Source organism: Ixodes scapularis, unplaced genomic scaffold (genome assembly GCF_016920785.2).
Source record: "Ixodes scapularis isolate PalLabHiFi unplaced genomic scaffold, ASM1692078v2 PGA_scaffold11__112_contigs__length_91849675, whole genome shotgun sequence".
NCBI classification, from domain to species: Eukaryota; Metazoa; Arthropoda; class Arachnida; order Ixodida; family Ixodidae; genus Ixodes; species Ixodes scapularis.
The window spans coordinates 22942874-22961838 of NW_024609837.1; the positions used below are offsets into that span (position 1 = coordinate 22942874).

Sequence of the window (18965 nt, forward strand, 5' to 3'; positions counted from 1 at the left end):
TTTAAGGGTTTAAAGGAATTCTGACAATGCTAAAAGCAACCACATTTTTTTTTCTTTTAGATAGTAGTTACATATTGTTCAGGAAATATACGCAGACCGGAAATGAGCCGGGGCACCCCGATAGATGGCGCGGGTGGCCGTAGTGTTATCGCATCCTAAGCCTTTGAGCACTGTTATGGAATCAAATCGTAGATTGCAAGCTCTTACCTACTTTGATGAATTTCCGCTAGTACCTGTCCTCGTATTGACGGCTACCCTAGCGCTGCGCATTGAATTGTTCGATGCAGACAAGTAACGTTGGTTTGTCCATATGGTGTGGAGTGCACGGTGACGCAATCCTGCCAGATATGAGTGATCATGCGCTCGTATTGATTGATTCACAATCGATTCTAGGAGAGGGAGTCTTTAATTTTTTACGGACAGCCAGAGAAAGAAGCTCATGACTTTGTCAGGCGAGCATAAGAAGCGTCAAAGATGCAAACTTTCAACACACGCGATGGTGCCGGCTAAAAGCCCTTTCTGGGAAGGTCGAGTGGTCTCTCGAGAGAAAAAAAAAAACGTGCAGTAACCAATTCATGATGTTTCAGGTAACTCGCTAAAGTGGTGTCATTTGCCGGTAAATACGGAATGCGAATATGCTTTCAATTCGAAAAGCGGGCTAATTCGCTTCAGTGAATTATAACCCCCCCCCCCCCCCCAAAAAAAAACACACTAACACTTAGTACAGCACCACCACCCCCTCCCAAAAAACCCACTCACACAAAATAAAAAAAAATTCTACTCAAGGTACACAAAGCTATAGTAACCTCCCCCCCCCCCCCCCTTTATTGACAATCATGAATAAACCCCTAATTTGTATGCATTGTACAGTGATTAGGAGTAAATACCTCGTTTTTGTGACTATCTAAAGCGTTTTTTTATGAGAATCTCACGCTCGCTGTGGTCGTATAGCAAAAAGCACGTAGCATCACAGATTCGAAAAGGAGATCCCGTTAAAGCCCCACAAAACAAAGACCCTCGAAATTCCCAACCCACCCTCAGATCAAACCAAACAAGGAAAAAAAAACGTTTAAAAAATAAAACATAGGACCTCGTCGCTTCGTCCATGTCGTCGCCCGGCGGACGTATACACAGACGGATCGGCTCCCAAAGCGTTTCCTCGCGGGGGCGCTGCGCAGCCAAGCGGCTCACGCGGGGCAAACGCAGCGGCGCGGGCCGCTGCAATTTGTCAAGGTCCCAAAGCAGGGCATCATTTGCAGCGCGAGAGAGCCGTCGGCGACGGAGCCCACTGGACCCTGCTGCGTCGCTGGAAGCGCGAGCGGCGGGAGGGCGTTGAGGCGAGCACGTTTGAAATATTAAATCGAGAATTACGCGCTTGCTTGCAACTGTTGGGCCCCTTCGCGCCTCCCAACCCTCTTCCAATTTCCTCCTTTCCCAGTCTTCCGCTTCGATCTTCTTTTCTTTTTTTTTTAAATTTTAGTTTGAGAATACAGCCGCTGCTGACGTGCACGGAATCTTCGCAATCAGTGCCGTTTTTATTTCCTTACAAACTTGCCGGTCGTTATAAACGGATTTCGTTATAAGCCAACTTTGACCTTTGACGTCACTCAGGGACGGTGGCGCTTTTACGGTGCTTCAGGCTCATATTGTGGGTATTCGACACGCGCCGTTCTGTTGTTTTTAGCTACCTGCGTAAGTGCAATGCCTATAATTTTCACATGACCACACGCTGTATCAACAATGACTTGATGCAGAGATTCAAATGCGGAGATTAGTAGATGAGTATAGTAGGCCACTTGAATTCCAAACACGTAAAGAGAAAGCTCGTACTGCAGAGCCAAAAACATTTAAGCTTAATTTCTATTTCCGCCTTTTTGTTATGGACAAGCGTCGTACCAGCGTGCGGTTGTGCATCACTACAGCGCTATACAGATTAAAGAATTCGGCCAAGAAGCCGTGCCACACTGGACAGATTTCTCGAATACAGCCTGACTAAGTGTCGCCCCGTTATGGTACACTAACGTTAGGCTGTTGATAATCTCCCGTCTAATATAAACGTTATTAAACCAACTGAACTAAAAAAAACGCTTCCCGATTTTTTTTTTAAGTGATTGCACATTGAAAATTGCTTTTAAAGACTCTAAATGTAAGCGCAGCAACACTGCACTCACCTTGCAGTGACACAGGGATCGGCAAAATACATTCAAACCCTATTTATATACAGGTACGAAACACTTGGACAAGAGTATATTTAATTAAAAATTCAGTTATACTTCTTAATAAAAAATATTTAAATATAAGGTACAAATACGGCGAGCGCGTTTTATCATCTTCAAATACTTTTTGATCTCAAAGACTGATATCATCGGCTTAAATTAATCCGGTAAAATAGGCCATGCCTAAACAAATAATGAAGTTTATATCTATATATCAAAAATCAGTACTTAGCAAGCATGTTGCAGTTCTACAGATAAAATCGGTCTGTCAGAACTTCATAGGCAGGTACAACACATGGAAATACAAAGTACTCAGAGTAAGATTAATTTAGAAGGTTCGTCTGATGCATCAAAGTCGTTTCGACAACATGTCGTTTATTCCACGTGTTTAAAAATTAAATAACTCATTCATAAATGCAATAATTGTACTCATCTCATTTATTCCTCCTCTTTTCTTTCTTTCTTCAATCTTTATTCTACGCAAGGCGCAGCACAATTCGTGCTTTTTGCACATTACTCTCTTCGCGAACAGTGCCCACTATCACATTTGATTGCGAACAACAGTGCTCAAAGTAGTCTTTGTGTCTTTATTTAAAATACATGTATTTGATATGCTCATTTTTAATTAGTATTTAAAATGCAGTTGTCAAATAGATTCCTCAATATGTTGTTAAATACGAAGTACAAAATACTCAAAGTATCATAAATATGTATTTCAAATACTTGTATTTAAAATACTGCCCATTCCTGCAGAGACCTTTGTTAAAAAAAAAATACAGGAGGACACTCAAGATCGCTTACGTGTAGGAATGCGAAAGCATTATTGTCCCGCGTCGTCGCCTCACAGTCCATCGCACAAAGCACGCAACGAGCCCAGATGAAGTCCGAAGCGCACCTTTTGCACACGATGCTCCGGAGGTGACATCACGCTCTTCCGGTGCGCAGGCGCGGGGGCACCCCCGCCGCCTTAAAATGCTTGTTTGCCATCTAGTGTAAATAACGTGGAACCTCATTTTCACGTGCCTTGCATTTTCTTCGGTGCCATAGATTACGCTTACTTGCAAAGTAACCAAAAGGAAGCGAGACGTGACTCTTTGTCTTTTAAAAACACTCCAGTGTTTAAGTTCTCCTTCGGTACCTGCCTTTTAAGGTTAAAAGCTAGCACGTTCTCCCAAATTATGTATTGCAAGCAAGGTAATCTTCAAAAGAGCTGGTTAGTTTTAAAAATGGACAAAATCCTAGACCTGCGGACAGATTATCAGGGTATTCTAAGTACGTGTGTTGTTTCTAGCTTTTTCTTCGCTGATGTTAAACTTTCCCAATGCTGTAAACCAGTCTTTGCACATGGTCTCCCGGTAGTACGTCGGTGCGGTGATAACAAATACGTCTGTAAAGTGACAACGAAAAGGAAAAGACTAAGGAGGAGAGAGAGCGAAAAAGAAATGAAGAGGAAGATGAGTGGAAGAATGGAGGTTCCGACCACGCCCCCGCGTCTCCTTTTTGAGAACGATTTATATGATAGAAGGAGGGAGAGAGTGCGGTTGCCGTGGAAACCGTCCCACCAAATGGAAACGGCTACACTGCCCCAGTAAACAAAAACAGACGAACAAAGAAGCAGCCAGGCAACCTTCCTCCCGGCGAAAAAGGATGCGGAAGATGCTGCGGGAGCGGGGACGAAGAGACGCCCAGGATGCGCGAGAGAAAGGGAAAAATAGTAGTGGGAGGGTCCCGAGGTACCCCCCTCTTGGGAGGAAAGAAGCTAGCGGACAAAAAGAAGCCGAGACGGTCGTGGAAGATGGAGGACGGTCCGAGGAAACAAGAATGAAAAAGAAGATGGAGGACCGTAAGCAAAGCAAAAGCAAGAACATCGAAATAACGGAATAAGGATGAAAAAGAAAACAGAATGTTCTTAAAGCAAGCACACATAAAACACACAAAAGAGACGCAAGCCGGGGATGTTCCCTTTTCGTCCTCGGTTCCTTTCGGCTGCGGGAGATGCCAGAGAAGATGGAGGATGAGGTTCCGAAGGAGGAAGGAAAAGGAAGGCGCCGCTGTACTTCGTTTTACCCTACGACGTGCTGCAGCGGACGCTAGTCGCAATTTCAGCCAATCCAGCTCTGAAAATGCGTCACGTGACCACGAGACCACCGCGCCTCCGAGCTCGTCTTCGGAATCACGCGATGCTCACACGACATTGGGTTTGCTCCGACGGCTCCCCGCGTCCTCTGTGGTCCAGCGTACGCTGAGAGGGACAATAGAGCAACGAAGCTCCGCCGGAGGGAAGGGGAAGGAAGACAAAGGGTCCGGTCGATGGAGACAAAGGTTGGCGTCGGCCTGGTCCGTTTTATCTGCCTCGTTGGATGGGCTCCTATCTGGCGGGATGAGCTGGAAGACGATTGCTTCCTCAAAGGGGTACTACTCCGGCGATTTTTTTAGCTACCTCAACTAACTATATTGTCCGAATAGCCGGGCTTTATTCTTTCCGTTGCGCTATTTAGTATCGCGAAATTCAGAATAGTTATTGTGAAATCGGCAAGTGAGAATGATGCCCATACGAGCATTTAAATATAACCCGCGCTTTTCAGTGGTGTTACGTCAGGAAAGGCAGGCTTGGAGGTTGAGCGGGCGGTCTAAAAATAGACTATGCCGAGCCTTTATTGTTTCGTACAGCTGCACGGGTGCTGGAGTGAGCGTCCTAGCATTATTTTGACACCACTTCCCCTGATGTCAGTTTTCCTATTGTTGCCAGTTGAGAGTTTCATTTCCATAAAATTGCCAGTTGAGAGTTTTATCTCCATAAAAGTTTACACTTGAAAAAAGTTGCCTTGAGGTACAATGTGCCATTGGTGTTTTCCGCTCCGTGTAAGCTGGCGCAACTATGCGCGAGAGATGCCGATAAGAAGGACAAAGGCCCCACTTGCTCGGTGAAGCTTGAGAATCAATATGTTTTTCGCAAGGTGGGACTTGTGTACACGATTCCACTTACTTGTGGAAAAGCCTACGTCGGTGAGACGGGCAGATGTGTTAATCACAGACTGTGGGAGAATGACTTGTTGCGATCAGTGGTGGGAGCTGTAGGGTGGCATCTGCCATTGCATTGTCATGGATGTGGGTGCAAACCTATCTTCAGTAAGATTTGTATCATTGGCAATGGAAGGGACGGAGTGAATAAAGAAAGTTTAGAGGCGCATGCAATTATCAAAGCAGGCGCGAAGTGCGTAAGTGAAACGACAGTGGGCTTGAGTAGTAAAGACACGTGGCGAATGTATCATGTGACGCGGGCAGGGTTGCTGTTTTCTTTGCTTTGTTTTCATGTGATTAAAGTTCAGTAGAGAGTCAGCGCTTGTCCTGTTTGCACTTCCTTTATCCTCCGTTTACTGTGCGCTGTTTGCCTTTTCGTGAAAGTTTCACTTTGAAAAACACGGTGAGTTCCAAAACTGTAAATTCAATATTCGCGCAAAAACAAAAATTATTTAAGCCCAATATTTGGGTTATTATTTCCGCGAAGTTTGTTGGTACGTTTAGCAAACTTTCAGGCAAATCGAGTGCTATAAACAAACGCCGGAGTACCCTTTTAACACAGAAGGCGAGACGGAATGAACTCGTCTGAACTTAGGTCCTTTCGTTGCAATGAAACGGCATATCCCCATTTCACTCTCGAAAGAAGGATAGATCAATATAATTAAACTTTCTGAAGTGGGTGGCAACTTGCACCAACTAGCCGATCAGCCGACATCAAACAAGGTAGTCGGCACTTGGCGGATTTCGAGCAAGCCCCTACAGAGAAATCCCTGTGTGTTTCAGCAAGACGGATGCAACGTCTGCTCTTCTTTGTCCGATACTTCCAAAAATAAAATAAAATGAAGTCACGAATGCATTTCGTGTCTCGGCATTAAAACTTGGTATTCTCTAATGTAAAAACATCATATTCATAATTTAAAGTAAAGAAATAGAATAAGGCACCGCAGCTAAAAAGAGCTAGAACAAACATGCGAGCATGCGAGGTATGTTGTGGTCATACGCGGCTAAATGTGACCTTAGTCTAATACCGGTTCAACGTCAAACAAACAAAAATCGTTTTATGTTATTTTGAGTATAGGAAGTTATCATGGTGAGTGTCACAGTCAGAACTCCGCAGGAGTCAATTCAAAAGACCTGAACCGGATTCAAGTCCATCCGCCGACCTACTATGGGCTGTGGGCTCCGGCGAAGTGACTGCAGTGGTTGGGAAGTAAGAATACGCTACGTCATTTTGTATATAAGACAGTTGGTCTACACACTCTCATGGGCGCTGTTAAAGTTGAGGTTGGTTTACGCGGCCCGATTTTTGTTCGGGTCAGTCGTCATCTAAGGCGGCAATTTAAGATAACATTTAATCGATATTAAAAGATATTAAAATCGGAGGTCATAAGCAATTTACGAGAGACGAAGCCGGCGCTTTCTATTGTTTGTTTTAATGTCGTCAGATAGAAAAAGTGGGAGGTTGAACTTGAACTAATAATATTTCAGAACCCACGCAAAATGCTCAATATCAAACTTTTTTTAGTTTATTCATTCTCCCGCTTTGAAAGTCTCACTTGATTCTCAAGAGCTGGGAACACGCATAAGAAAGGAAAAAAAAAACATGCTGCAAAACATTTGTGATATATCTTTTTATTTTTTCTTAGTATAGTACAGAACCAAAATTAGCAATTCCTGAGTGAATTTATAGATGGATGAATACGGCTAAACCTGATGATTTGGGCGGCGACTCGCGCCTCCCTGCGGCACCTGCTGTACTTCCAAGTGATGTGACGTCATCCAGCAGAAGACACAAATGAAAGAATATGGGAGCTTGTATGTATCAAATATGCAGCATGTGGGTGAAAAGAAAATTAGATAAAATGAAAGAAGTTGATCTAGCTGCGTATCTCGATCGACACTTTTCCTTTTTTCTGATACGACTGGCATAACATTTTAGCGGGGAACATCAAACGACAAGAGTTGAGGTGATATTACTGATCAATCGAACGAAGATCTTCGATGCTTTTAAAGCTTATGTCTAAGACTAAACCAAATTCATCCGAATAATAAGACACGCGTGACACGCAGCTTTTCCGTGCTTTGCCACGGCCACGCAAAACCACGAAACGACCTAGAAAAAAACTATAAGAACAATGACAGTACCAACCCTTGGGGTGGGACGACACCATCACCAAACAAGCACAAAAAAAAAGAAAAAAAAAACTTTTGCGTCGTCGACGCGACCACGAAACGAGCATCGGCAGCGCTCTGTCGACACAAGGCGGCCGCAAAGTGAATTAAAGATGAAGGTCATTTGTCAACCGCTCCAGATCTCCATTCTCCGCTGTCCCGTGTGTGTGTGTGCGCGCGTCCTAAATGCGTGCGTGCGTTCGTGCGTTTCTGTGGTGCGACGAAGGGCAGGGGAGAGGTTAGGACCCACTTATTATTCCGCCCGGCTGGATGGTCTGCGCGGCCCGACCGCCATGCAAGTGCGGAACGCGAGAGCGCGCGCGCGCTTTGCATGTGAATGCGCTCTGCGAGAACGGAAAGGGGGAGGGAGACTCCACACACATTAGCGTGCAAAGAGCGTCCACTTAACGTGCTTCATTCTCGGCGACGGAAGTTTGCCACGGGGAGCCCAGATACGGCGGAAAAACGACCAGTCATCAAATCGCTCCTCGTTCGTCCTTTAGCTTCCCCGAGGCTTTCTGTCTCTCCCCATGTTGGTCCATTTCGATGTCGTATTCCTACACCGTGCTTCGCTTGTTTCTATTTGTTTCGAATGGCTGTCGCTTCTCGTTGCTTATTGGAGGAGGCGAAAAAATCGTGCTTTCGTAGACACGTGACGCAACAACATTTTATACAGAATATACGTCGGAATTGCCAATGCATACACTAAATAAAAAAGGTTTTAAAAAAATACAAGAAAATGAAGAGCGCAGCTAAATATCAATAAATAAACTTAACAGCATTTTCTTCGCGTGCTTTTACAAAGGAAACATTAATAAACACTTTACGGGACAAGTTTTCGAACCTTCGGTAATTATTATTAAAAAATATCTAGTAGTTCTAGTATTAAAAATATATGAATAAATTAAAAATATAATATCGGTAAGCTTGAGCAAGATGTACTACACACCCTATGTGTTTATACACAATTTACAGATACGCTAAGAGAAAATATTTTTTATATATATATACAGAATGCTTGGCTTCACTCAGCGAAAACAAAAACAACATTGCTCGCCTACTTTCTCAACAACGTCTGCAACAATCTAATTACACATAAACTACAAATTTTCTTATTTGAATACTCAAGCATTTCCGAGATTTAAATTATCTAAGATAACGGCGATGTAATAATTGACGCGCTCATGTGTACCCGTATATATCTAGGCTTGCTTAGCGTGCACTTAGTTAAAAACTCGCAAAGTCAAACTGCCCCGCAACATTGAGCAGTATACTCGACTAAGAACCAAAATTCCAAAACAACATTGCCTGCGTACGGAGTACGCCAGAATCTACGCAAGTCAAATCAGTAGAGTTCTTATTTTTATGTGTATTTCTCACAAGAACCTCATCGGTAGAGGAACTACTATTCCACAGAATCGCACTTATATATAGGGCGCTAACTTAGGCGGCAGGATTCGATGTCGGGCAATGACAACGTCGCATTCGCGCCAACTGCCGCACTGCGTAGACCTGTTTTCCACAAAACGTCACGTTTATTCCAAAAACACTACGTGACGTCATAACCCGCAGTCTCTCCTGACAGGAACACTCTGGCACAACCTAGACACGAACAAAATAAAGAGAAAAAGCGCGAGGGAAACAAACGCCCCACAAAGTAAAGCGGAACAACCACAGAGAAACACGCATCCCTCTTAGGAGGATCATCTTTATTTATAGACGTCCCACATGTCTGTTCTCGACCAAAAACCACAACAATGGGACGGTCCTCGTAACGGCACCCCTCCCACGCCCAAAAGCTGCGGGTGGCAAATTCGTTCACCCCGGCCTCCCTCTTCTCTTCGGGCTCCGTTCCATTTTGAGAAGTCCAACCCGTCAGCCACCACCGACGCGAATGAACCCCGCAGCATCGGGCCGCTCTTCATGCAAATGAAGTTGCTTCATTATACAGTCTCTCTTCGTCCCGTCTCTCTCTCTCTCTCTTTCTCTAATTTTTTTTCTCGTCTGTCTCTTCTATGCTGCATTTGTTTTTGTATATCTTTGTTGTAACTTACACGTCTGTAGATCTCCCTCGCCAGCAATCCAAGTCTGACATTTTCTTTCGTTCGGTCTTGTCAGAGGCATTGCTTATCGTGCTGTTTCTTAGATCCCCTAAAGTTCTTTGCCAATCAATCCTTTCTCTATTTTAATTTTTTTTCTTAGATCGAATGTTCTCGATCCTGTTCTCTTTCTCATACATCTTTCATCTTCAATATCAACGTATTGCACTGTTTCTATGTCAGTCACTCACTTTCTTTTTGCCACTCTGTCTCAAAATCACAGTATCAACTAAATTTCCTCGGGTTTTCACTTCCCGTTCTTCATTTCTTCTCCTTCGTGTACCCTTCCCAGAGAAACGCCAGCATACAAAGGTTCGACATAGGTTTGAGTTGTAGAGGAGACACTGGGTAAGCTTTTCGCAACTGCAGATACTCAATCTTTTAACAAATCTTGTTCAAGTGTCAAGTGTTTAAATAATATTGTGTATTATTATTTCTTCCATGTTTAATGTAAATCTTTTTATACATATATCTTAATTGCTTTCAAAATTAACGCTTGTTCGACGAATGCATGTATAACTAGTGTACTTTGTTCTACTTCGCAATTTGATGTTTTCTATTGTAATGAAAGCAATCATATTCACTAGATTTTATTATTTGTTTCTGGCAGTTTCATCCTACAGCTTAATTCATTCAAAAACAAGCTGGGCGCTTGATATACAAATAAAGATATAGCAGACTGCTTTCTTGAAATTTTACCTTCGTTATAATTCACTTCGAAACATCATGTATAATGTTGAACGCAGTCCGTGAAAAATCGCTCTGCCTAAAGTCGGTGGCAGTAAACGTTTAGGACAGTAAGAATGTATCATTTTTGTCTGAGATATATTTTAGCATTTGAGCTGTGCAGTGAAGCTGGCGAACTGGCGTAATTTAACATAGATCCCACATTTAAATTATACGCGTGCTGTCGTTAAGTGGCAGTCAAAAGAACCGACAGCAGCGACGCATCTCCCACGAATCCGAACGCCAACGGCAAGGGTGCTTTGCCTCAAGAAGGCCATTTGTAAGGCAAAGCCGACTTCCCAGGAGAGACTCTGCCATGCAGCAAAGCGCACCGCTCGGAGGCGCACGTTTAGGCGCAAAACCACTGTAAACACAAAACGCACTAGTTCATCCCTGAATGAATCAATTACTTAAACAATAACATGAAAATTAGTTGAAAGTAAATAAGCATTGTAAAAATATCTGCATTTGTTTATAAACTAGTAAGATATTCCTCTATGGAAGTTGACCGTTCACAAGGGACCTCGAAATGGAAGTTGTTCTTTCGTAGACCGGATAAACACCCCTATCTCTCTCACTCTTCCTCTTCCTCTCTCTCTCTCCTTCTCTTTATCTCTCTTTCTTTCTTTCTATCTCACTTCTCCCTTCTATTACTGCCGACGTCGTCGTAAGATTTTGATGATGTGTTCAATGTCCCATGCGAATATTTTGCTAAATATCTTTTTTTTATTTATATATACAGTAATGGGGTCTTTGGTCCCCCTACAAAGAGTGTGGAGCTTGTCAAAAAAAAAAAGACCCTAACCATTTTTGTTTTAAAAAAAAAAAAACACTCTCAATCGCAGGCTTTAGAACTCTAGTTATTTTCGGACATTCCGGGTATCAGTATAAAGCTGTGAGCAGCCATTATGTAAACATAACTTTTTTATACATTCAGCGTTATTTTAAAAAGATTCATTCCGGGCATCTTTGGGCATCTTTAATCAAAATGGTATTAATTTAACGTTAAACATCGCTAGAAAATTGTGCCCGTGGTATGGCCCTAATTCGTTTCTTTTTTTTTATATTAACATATAAAATTCTTAAAAGGAACTTTTTCCAATATTGAGAACGGACAAAAAAAAAGGGTTTTAGTCCTTTCGAGAAACAATGCGAAACATTCACATCTCACGAAAAATGTTGTACCTAAGTTTCATTGCTTACTTACAACTTGTAGCTAAGTATCGTTACACAGCACTCGCTCAAATTTTAACTAAACACTTTACTTGCCTGACAGATTAAGAATGACGTAATTTGTTTCTGCAAACGAGCGGTCTCTTTTTCTCGTAGCTTTTCAAGTTATGGAAACTGCTCACCGACGTTACGCTAGAAAATACAAGTGACGCAAACGGAGCAAAATCAATAAACGTCTCTAAGGTCAACCGACCAAATCTTTGGGGTTTTAACTTTTTGTCAAGATTGCGAGAAACGATTATAGGGAGCGGCGGGATGTGATTCATGTGTTCAGAAATATAGGTTCGTTAACACCCACGATTCTCGACCTTGTGAATACATGTTCTTGTTTGTAAATCTGACACATCTAGATCTTGCACGTGAGTCAAGCACACATTAGGGCGCAAATTACGAAGTTGCTGTAGCACATGATCCTTAGAGAACTTCACAGCGTACTACATTTTGTCATGGGGGCAAATTAACTTTATGAAACTAAAGCAACAAAGAATACAAGCTGGGATCAAATGGACACAGCAAGCCTGGAGCGAAAATAAGAATGGCAATCGATTTGTGTTTTACGGTTGTCCGTCCCTTCTCTCCTTGCTCCAGGGTTACTACGTTAATACTATTTTACTTTTGTAGAAAGTAACAAAATACTTTCATTATTGTTTCAAAAGTAAAAACCCTTACAAGTAACACTAGCGTCAAAGTCTGCGTGAACGATGGCGCGGAAAAACCTCTGCCCAAAGAATCCTAGTTTTCAAGAAAGAATAAACACTACCAACGCTACCCCCCCCCCCTTTTTTTTTGGTGTGTGTTTTGTTTTGCTTTCAATGTGAACCGAAGCTGTCGCGTCTCGATGCGTTCGGCAGGCGCTCAGTATTCGGGACCTGTCGCCGGTCGATCGTCCATCTCTGCAGCGGTCCTTTCGACGCAAGGGCGGGGCTCTCATTAGGTTCGCTAGTCAGTCACCCCGGTGGCCACGCCCCCACCTACCCCCTTTCAGTCTCCGTCCGTCCGAACCCCCAGACCACGTGATCTAATTAGAGCTAACCCAAACCAGGCGTATTGTGAAACCCGAGAAATCGAAAGGGGGAGAGCGACGGGGGAAGGAAGAGCCCGACTATAGCCCGGCCAGATCGTGACACATCGGAGGAAAGTGGACAAAAGTGGTCATTGTTTGGGCAAACACCAAGGGGAGAACGAGACAATGGGGAGAAGCCTTTAGGGATATCGCGACTGGAGTTTCAGCAGACGACGTGCTGCCGTGAGCGATCGTGAAGGGACGGGAAAGAATAGCAACGTGACGGAGATGGGTTTGTGTTTCAGGCGCTTGACCTCAAACGGTAGAAAATTGTTTGTTCCGGAGATGAAGAGGTATTCCGCGAAGTTTAGTTCTCATTAAACAGCACGTTATACTGCGTGATACCAGAAAGTCGAGCATATATCTTGTAATATCCGGACGAGTATAGCTATACGAACGTTCAGCAAATAACTTTGCGATACGGGCAAGTTTTAACTCAACATTTCAAGTTACGATTCAAATTTTCGAGCCTTCCTATGAACTCTCTATTTCTCGCGTTGAGGACAGGTTCAAAAGATCTCTTTTGAAGAGCTATAACACACCACACAAAGCAAAAAAATGGCTCCTTGAATCCTGTCCTTCTTCCAAATTCTCTTTATATTTCCGCCCTATTTTTTCTTCTCGCTGTCACTGGCACAGTGAGAACGGCAGAGCGTGTGTCTTTTTGAGCGCCCGGGCTCCAGCCCGGGCGATCCGGGGTCCATGTCTTTTGCCCTGCTTTGGCTACGCGTGCACTAGGTGGCGCAAGCTACCGCCCGTTACGAAGGGTACGGCCATTAAATCCATCAATCCATCCATCCATGCACGAGACACCGCAGCGTTGTCAAAGGTAGAAAGCTCGCGCTGTAGAGACGGAACAATGGAAGCCCCTCCATCACCTTCTCGCCCCGTCGGTGAATACAGCCGCTTTTAACTTGACCCTTTCTCAATCTTGATAGCGACTTGACCCGTACAAAGGAGAACTATATATCTCTCCAGGCATCCCGCTTTTTCTCTTGTTCTCTTAGAAAGTAAAAATACAACTCCTTACGCCTGAAAGAACTAGAGAAATATTAGAGCCAACTTACGATTCTGAAAGTCATTCCGCACAACTTTAAGTATGCTTACATTGACAAAAAAAAAATAGTTGGGTAATTGGGCCGACTGTTTCATGGACGCTAAAACAGACAGTACGAAGAAACGACGAGAAGCGCTATCATCATGGTGGAGAAAAAAATCATTTTTGTATTAAATAAATCAGACTTATTTAATTTTAATAAAACTTACGTGACTTAAATCACATCAGCTAGGAAAGAAATCCTTTTTTTATCACTAGATTTGCTTGTTTTTAATGGTTTCCTGATATCAGCTGACTTCCCGCTTAATCGTTATTTGCGTGAAATACACAATTAATGGCCATGGGAAGCGGACAGTGATAGACAAACGATAAATAAAAAAATGTTTTCAGCACTGTTTTGGCGAAAAGTGTTTGATTTAAATAAGCATAGCCAAATTGGTGCGATTTATATCCTGATTTAAATCATCATGATTTTTATTCTCAATCGGGCTGTCCTCCATGTAACCAAAAACTCGAACTAAGTCTAAGAATAGTGATCAATCGGATATGGTACGACACTATTCAGATAAAACGTACTGCCATATTATCACAAATTATTGTGGGGTTTATAGAATACCGCTATTAAATATATTTTTACATTTATTTAGAACATGTATCTTAGTTTGGCTACTGAACGGGATTTCTCTTCAGGTTGGGTTGAGGGTATCGAAACAGTAATAGCAAATGTTACTGCTACAATTGTATGACCCTTGATGAGTTTCGTAGTAGCGTACAAATCAATAAAGAATATATAGGTTTTCGGAACAAAATATTTTCTAACACAGCCGGGAAAAAAATGACCGACAGCGGAAAATATCTGAAAATTAAATTACATACAACAAAAAATGTTAGTCATGTCCTTAGGTACACGATTATCCGTATATGCAAAAAGTACGAACTAATAATGAATAAGGTATATTCCATTTTAACGGGTCTGTGGAGACACGTTATAACCAAAATCTCACTGTCATGATCCGGCAGTTATCATACCAGTGTTCTTGTGATCTCATTTTGAATGTCAGAGGTTCAATGCAGGTGCCTCTGTGTTAACGAAGCCCCTCTGTGGCTGCTCCACTATTTCACGCAGCTGTCGTTTTGTTCAAATGTGTACACTGTTGCTAACACCTTTTTATGGTTCTTCAGCAATTTTCGTGTGCTCCGTTTTTGAGCAAAAAGCTTGTATGCAGTGACATGGCACTAGATATACTTCACCTCTCCGGTACTAACGTCCTCTAAATACGTCAGATATCGATTCATTAGAGCTTCGAAAACCAGACGTACAAATTATTCTTCAACAAAATGGCGGCAAGACAGTCCCTGTCTGGTAAGGGTGTAGTCTCCAAACAAAACAAAAACGAATTCTATACAAAAATGAGAAATAAGCGGGGCTAACTTACGGGCCACCCTTCAGTTCACCCCGCCATCAAGCACGATGAGTGCCAACACCACACTGTCACAGCCATTTCCGCGGCCGTTCAAAGAACACGCGCGCACGCGCGCGCAGCGGGATGGCATAACAATGGCCGCTCGCACAAAAGCGAGCAGTCGCGTCCGCATTGACCGCACTCTAGCAGTTGCCTCAATTGGTGTCCCTTTACAAAGGGACGCTGCCTCATTTTCCGCCCGCTTGCCATCTGCGGGCTCATCCGATCGGGGACGCTGATGGGACGGTGAAGGGACAACTGCCTCCTCAACGGCAGTCGCCATTGATATGCAAATGACTTGTCGAACCACTTTCTATCGCAGGGACCCTAGCACGATCGGGAACCTTGTTTATGTTACCGTGGTTTGCAAATATGGGGAACATCGCCGGTCGTCTAATACGATTATTGATCTCAAAAGATTGCAATACTTATGTATCAAAGTTACTGCAATATCAGAAAAAAAAATCACAATGCCGGGGGTCTTTTTATTATTATATAAATAAGATTGATATTCACAACTCTAATACACATCCCCCCTTTTTTTTCTTCTTTTTATGTTTCCGATTTCATATTGTCCAAGGTTTCCCGTCCTTTCTAATCATGATAAACTTTAAGATTATTTGAATACGCTCGAAGGTCACAAAGTCAAAATGAGCACAGTGAGATTAATGCGACTCGTAGGCTTTTAGTAATGGGATGCACTTTGTTAATTGAGCTTTCTTTGCGGTACTGGACCCTTGACTCATCGATTCGTGGGCATCGGCAACTCTGCATCGTAGAGCTAAACGCGCGCTATTTTTGAGAACATGTCGATATTCGTGAAAGCGGGTCATAAAACGTTTGCTCATCTCTAACTGTGTTAAAAATGACCCCATTATTCATTTATTAACACAAAATCAGAACATTAAAATCACACGATTCTAACCGGAGACCTCGGACGACAAGGGGACGAGGGCGAACACACACGTCTCACTCAACTGAGACGCGTGCACACTTGTGTTAGCAAGGGCAGAAAGCTCGCGCTGAAGGCGAAGCTTCAAATCTCAGCTTAAGGGTAAACGGAATATAGAATCATTCGTAACATGAACCAGCTCGCCCGCTTACTAACCTCGCCGTTCATTAAGACCACTTTTATTTTTCGCTTAGTTGGAATCAACGAGTTTAGGAAGTTCGCTATAGCAAAGATTTAATCACGCCTGCAGTTACACTTCCTGAAGTCACAAAATATTCATGAATATGTCTCTATTCACCACCGAATAGCACGAAACAGAATTCAGGTTTCCGAAAATTATATCTATACTTCAGCTTATTTTTACAACAGGATACAGATCTTTGATTGGATTGTGTCATTTAAGGCGTTCATCTCGAAAGTTGTTTTGCAATATGTAGGTGCTCATATCGTTCATTATCGCAGGACATTCCTACCCTAACGTACGCAAAACAATAAAAGCTACGCCGAAAAGGTGCTTGGACCAAAAATTTCGAGAACCATTCTCCCGGTGAAAGTTCACGTAAGTAGCCCCGCGTGCACCCGCGAGCTCGAGCACAGACGTCTGCGTCCATTTTCGCGCATGTATACTTTCGCAGCTTTCTTTTTGATCTCCAAAACCCACACTTCCGAATGTTTGCCGGGCGGGAAGAAGAGACGGCCGAAGCGAACGGACGGCATGCACGCGGGGGGCTCGTTCGAAGCGCTCCCGCCCCTCATTGGAAAAAAAGGGGAGGAGGGGACAGAGTCGGTCAGCAGAACCGATTTAATTTGGCCAAGATCGATCGTTCGTCGACGGCTGTCGAAACCCGGAACGCCGCTGCGGCCGTGGTCGTGCGCCCCTGCTTCGCTGAAGGGTTGGCCGGCGATGCGCGAGCCGTACGTCTGGTAGGGTAACCATGCGCTGTTTAGTTCAAATACGTTTTCAATTTCGACGAGTGCGCGGCCGAATACTCGGTTTCTCGACTTTCGGCAGCGCTGTGGCGACTCGGCCACAAATTTAGAACGCCATCGCCGCGTATAATTTAGACGATGTTTCACCAAGCCGCACAAAGAGCTGCTTCCTGTTTGAGCGACACCAAACCAATATTGACATGAAAGTGAGGTCAGTTATTTTAAGACGAACATCGCTCTCCTTGAAGAGCAAGGACGGAAGTTACGACGTACGGCTCAGCTTTAATTGGGCGATTGCTCTGCAACACTTGCCGTAACAGCGACGTTATCATTGTTAACGTACAATAAGTTATATGCCTGGCTATGAAAAAAGTGCGGGCATAAGGAAGTGACATATAAAAGATCGACACGGAAGTGACGTCATCCGCTAAATTTAGCGGGCACTAGCGGATAGTGGTCACGTGACATGAACCTGACGACCCTAGAACGAATATTACGTTCAAGAAGTTTGTCAGGGATGACCAAAATTCGATGCGATATTCTTTTAAGCAGAACTGTGATTCGTTAATAGCTTTGTTCCAAATGTCATTGCTCTCCTTTCAAGACTTGTGTCCAAACTATAGCGAAGTTGAAAAAAACGGGCAGCTATGGCGGAGTATGTAAGTTAACCTACTGAGTGCGCACAATTCCCACCAGATCACCCACAATGCAATCGACGAAACATTCCTGGAAATTTGACGACCCCTTGGGAAATCATGCAGCTCGCGCTTCTAGTGCAATAACATTAAGTAGAAAAAAAAGAAGGCGAGTTGAGGTGAGTATTCGACTGCTTTGAATATAGAAATCCTTGAATGATTCATACATAACAGCAACATTTAGTCGGTCTGTTTTTATTTTTTAAGTTGTTTGTTTACACTGACGCTTGAGAATTATACGTGTGTGTTTTCTCACTTTGTCACCCGTAAAAATATACGCATTCTTTCTAGGGATGGCCGGTATTTCTATACGAGTATTGAGTATTTAAAATATTCGTATATAAAATTCCATGAGTATTTTGGATTTCCTTTTTATTATGCATTGGGATATGTATTTGTCGATTGTATTTAAATACAAACAAATTAAGTTTTTCAAATACTTCCAAGTTAAATACTGCCCAAATACAATGTTGTGCAATGTTCTTCGCAATCAAATAATATTTTGAGCACTTGTTTTTGCGAGAGATTGTTAGCAAAAACCATGATTTGCTGTGCTTTGCGCACCAAACATCGAGGAAACAGAAGGAAGAGAACAAGAAATTAACGGGATGGGTAAAATCATGGACTCTTCGGTTGGGTGCTTTAATTTTGTTTAGACTTCGCATTGACAACTTGCTGTGTGAAACCCTCTGTTGCTTCGATTAAAACTTTAAAAAAAAAACTTGCAATTGAATTTCTTTTAATCATGTAGTAGCCTATCATTTGCTAACTAACATTAATTTTTAAAGCTGAAATTTTATTTTTTTATTTTTTTAGTCTTGGTACGTACTGGTTGCACTCTTTATTTGGGCAAGGTATTTTTATTAATGGTTAAAGTTCAGTCTCATTGATATCAAACTATGGGAACAAATACTATTTATAAAAGTATTTCAAGATGACAAAATACCCCTCGCACTACTTCAATGTTGTATTTATATTATTTTTTAAAGTGAAGTTGGATATTAAATACATTTCTGTCGAACTATTTGGTATTTGCATTGCAATACATATTTGCAAGTGTTTCGCCCATCCCTGATTCTTCCTTATTTCTCGCAGCTGGCTCACTACATTTGCTGTTCAGACAGTGTGGTATATATCGGCGACGTACATTTAAATGTATCTCAACGATAAGGCACAAATCGTGTATAACAAACTGTTACAAATTTTCTCCTTTTTTCTTTTTTTTACTAGCCCGAACTTCAAGCGGCCAAATTTCAAAATGACCGCCTTTTAGCTCTGTCCTTCATATAGAAAAAAAGGAAACATTTAAACGAAGTTAATTCTTTACGTGACAAAGAG

At 42.7% G+C, this 18965-nt stretch overlaps 1 protein-coding gene across 1 annotated transcript in view; it reads right to left on the minus strand.

Annotated features, from left to right (window-relative positions):
* LOC8041104 (transcription factor Sp9) overlaps window positions 1-18965 on the minus strand; it is a 180621-nt gene that overhangs the window by 120110 nt on the left and 41546 nt on the right. The window lies entirely within an intron of this gene.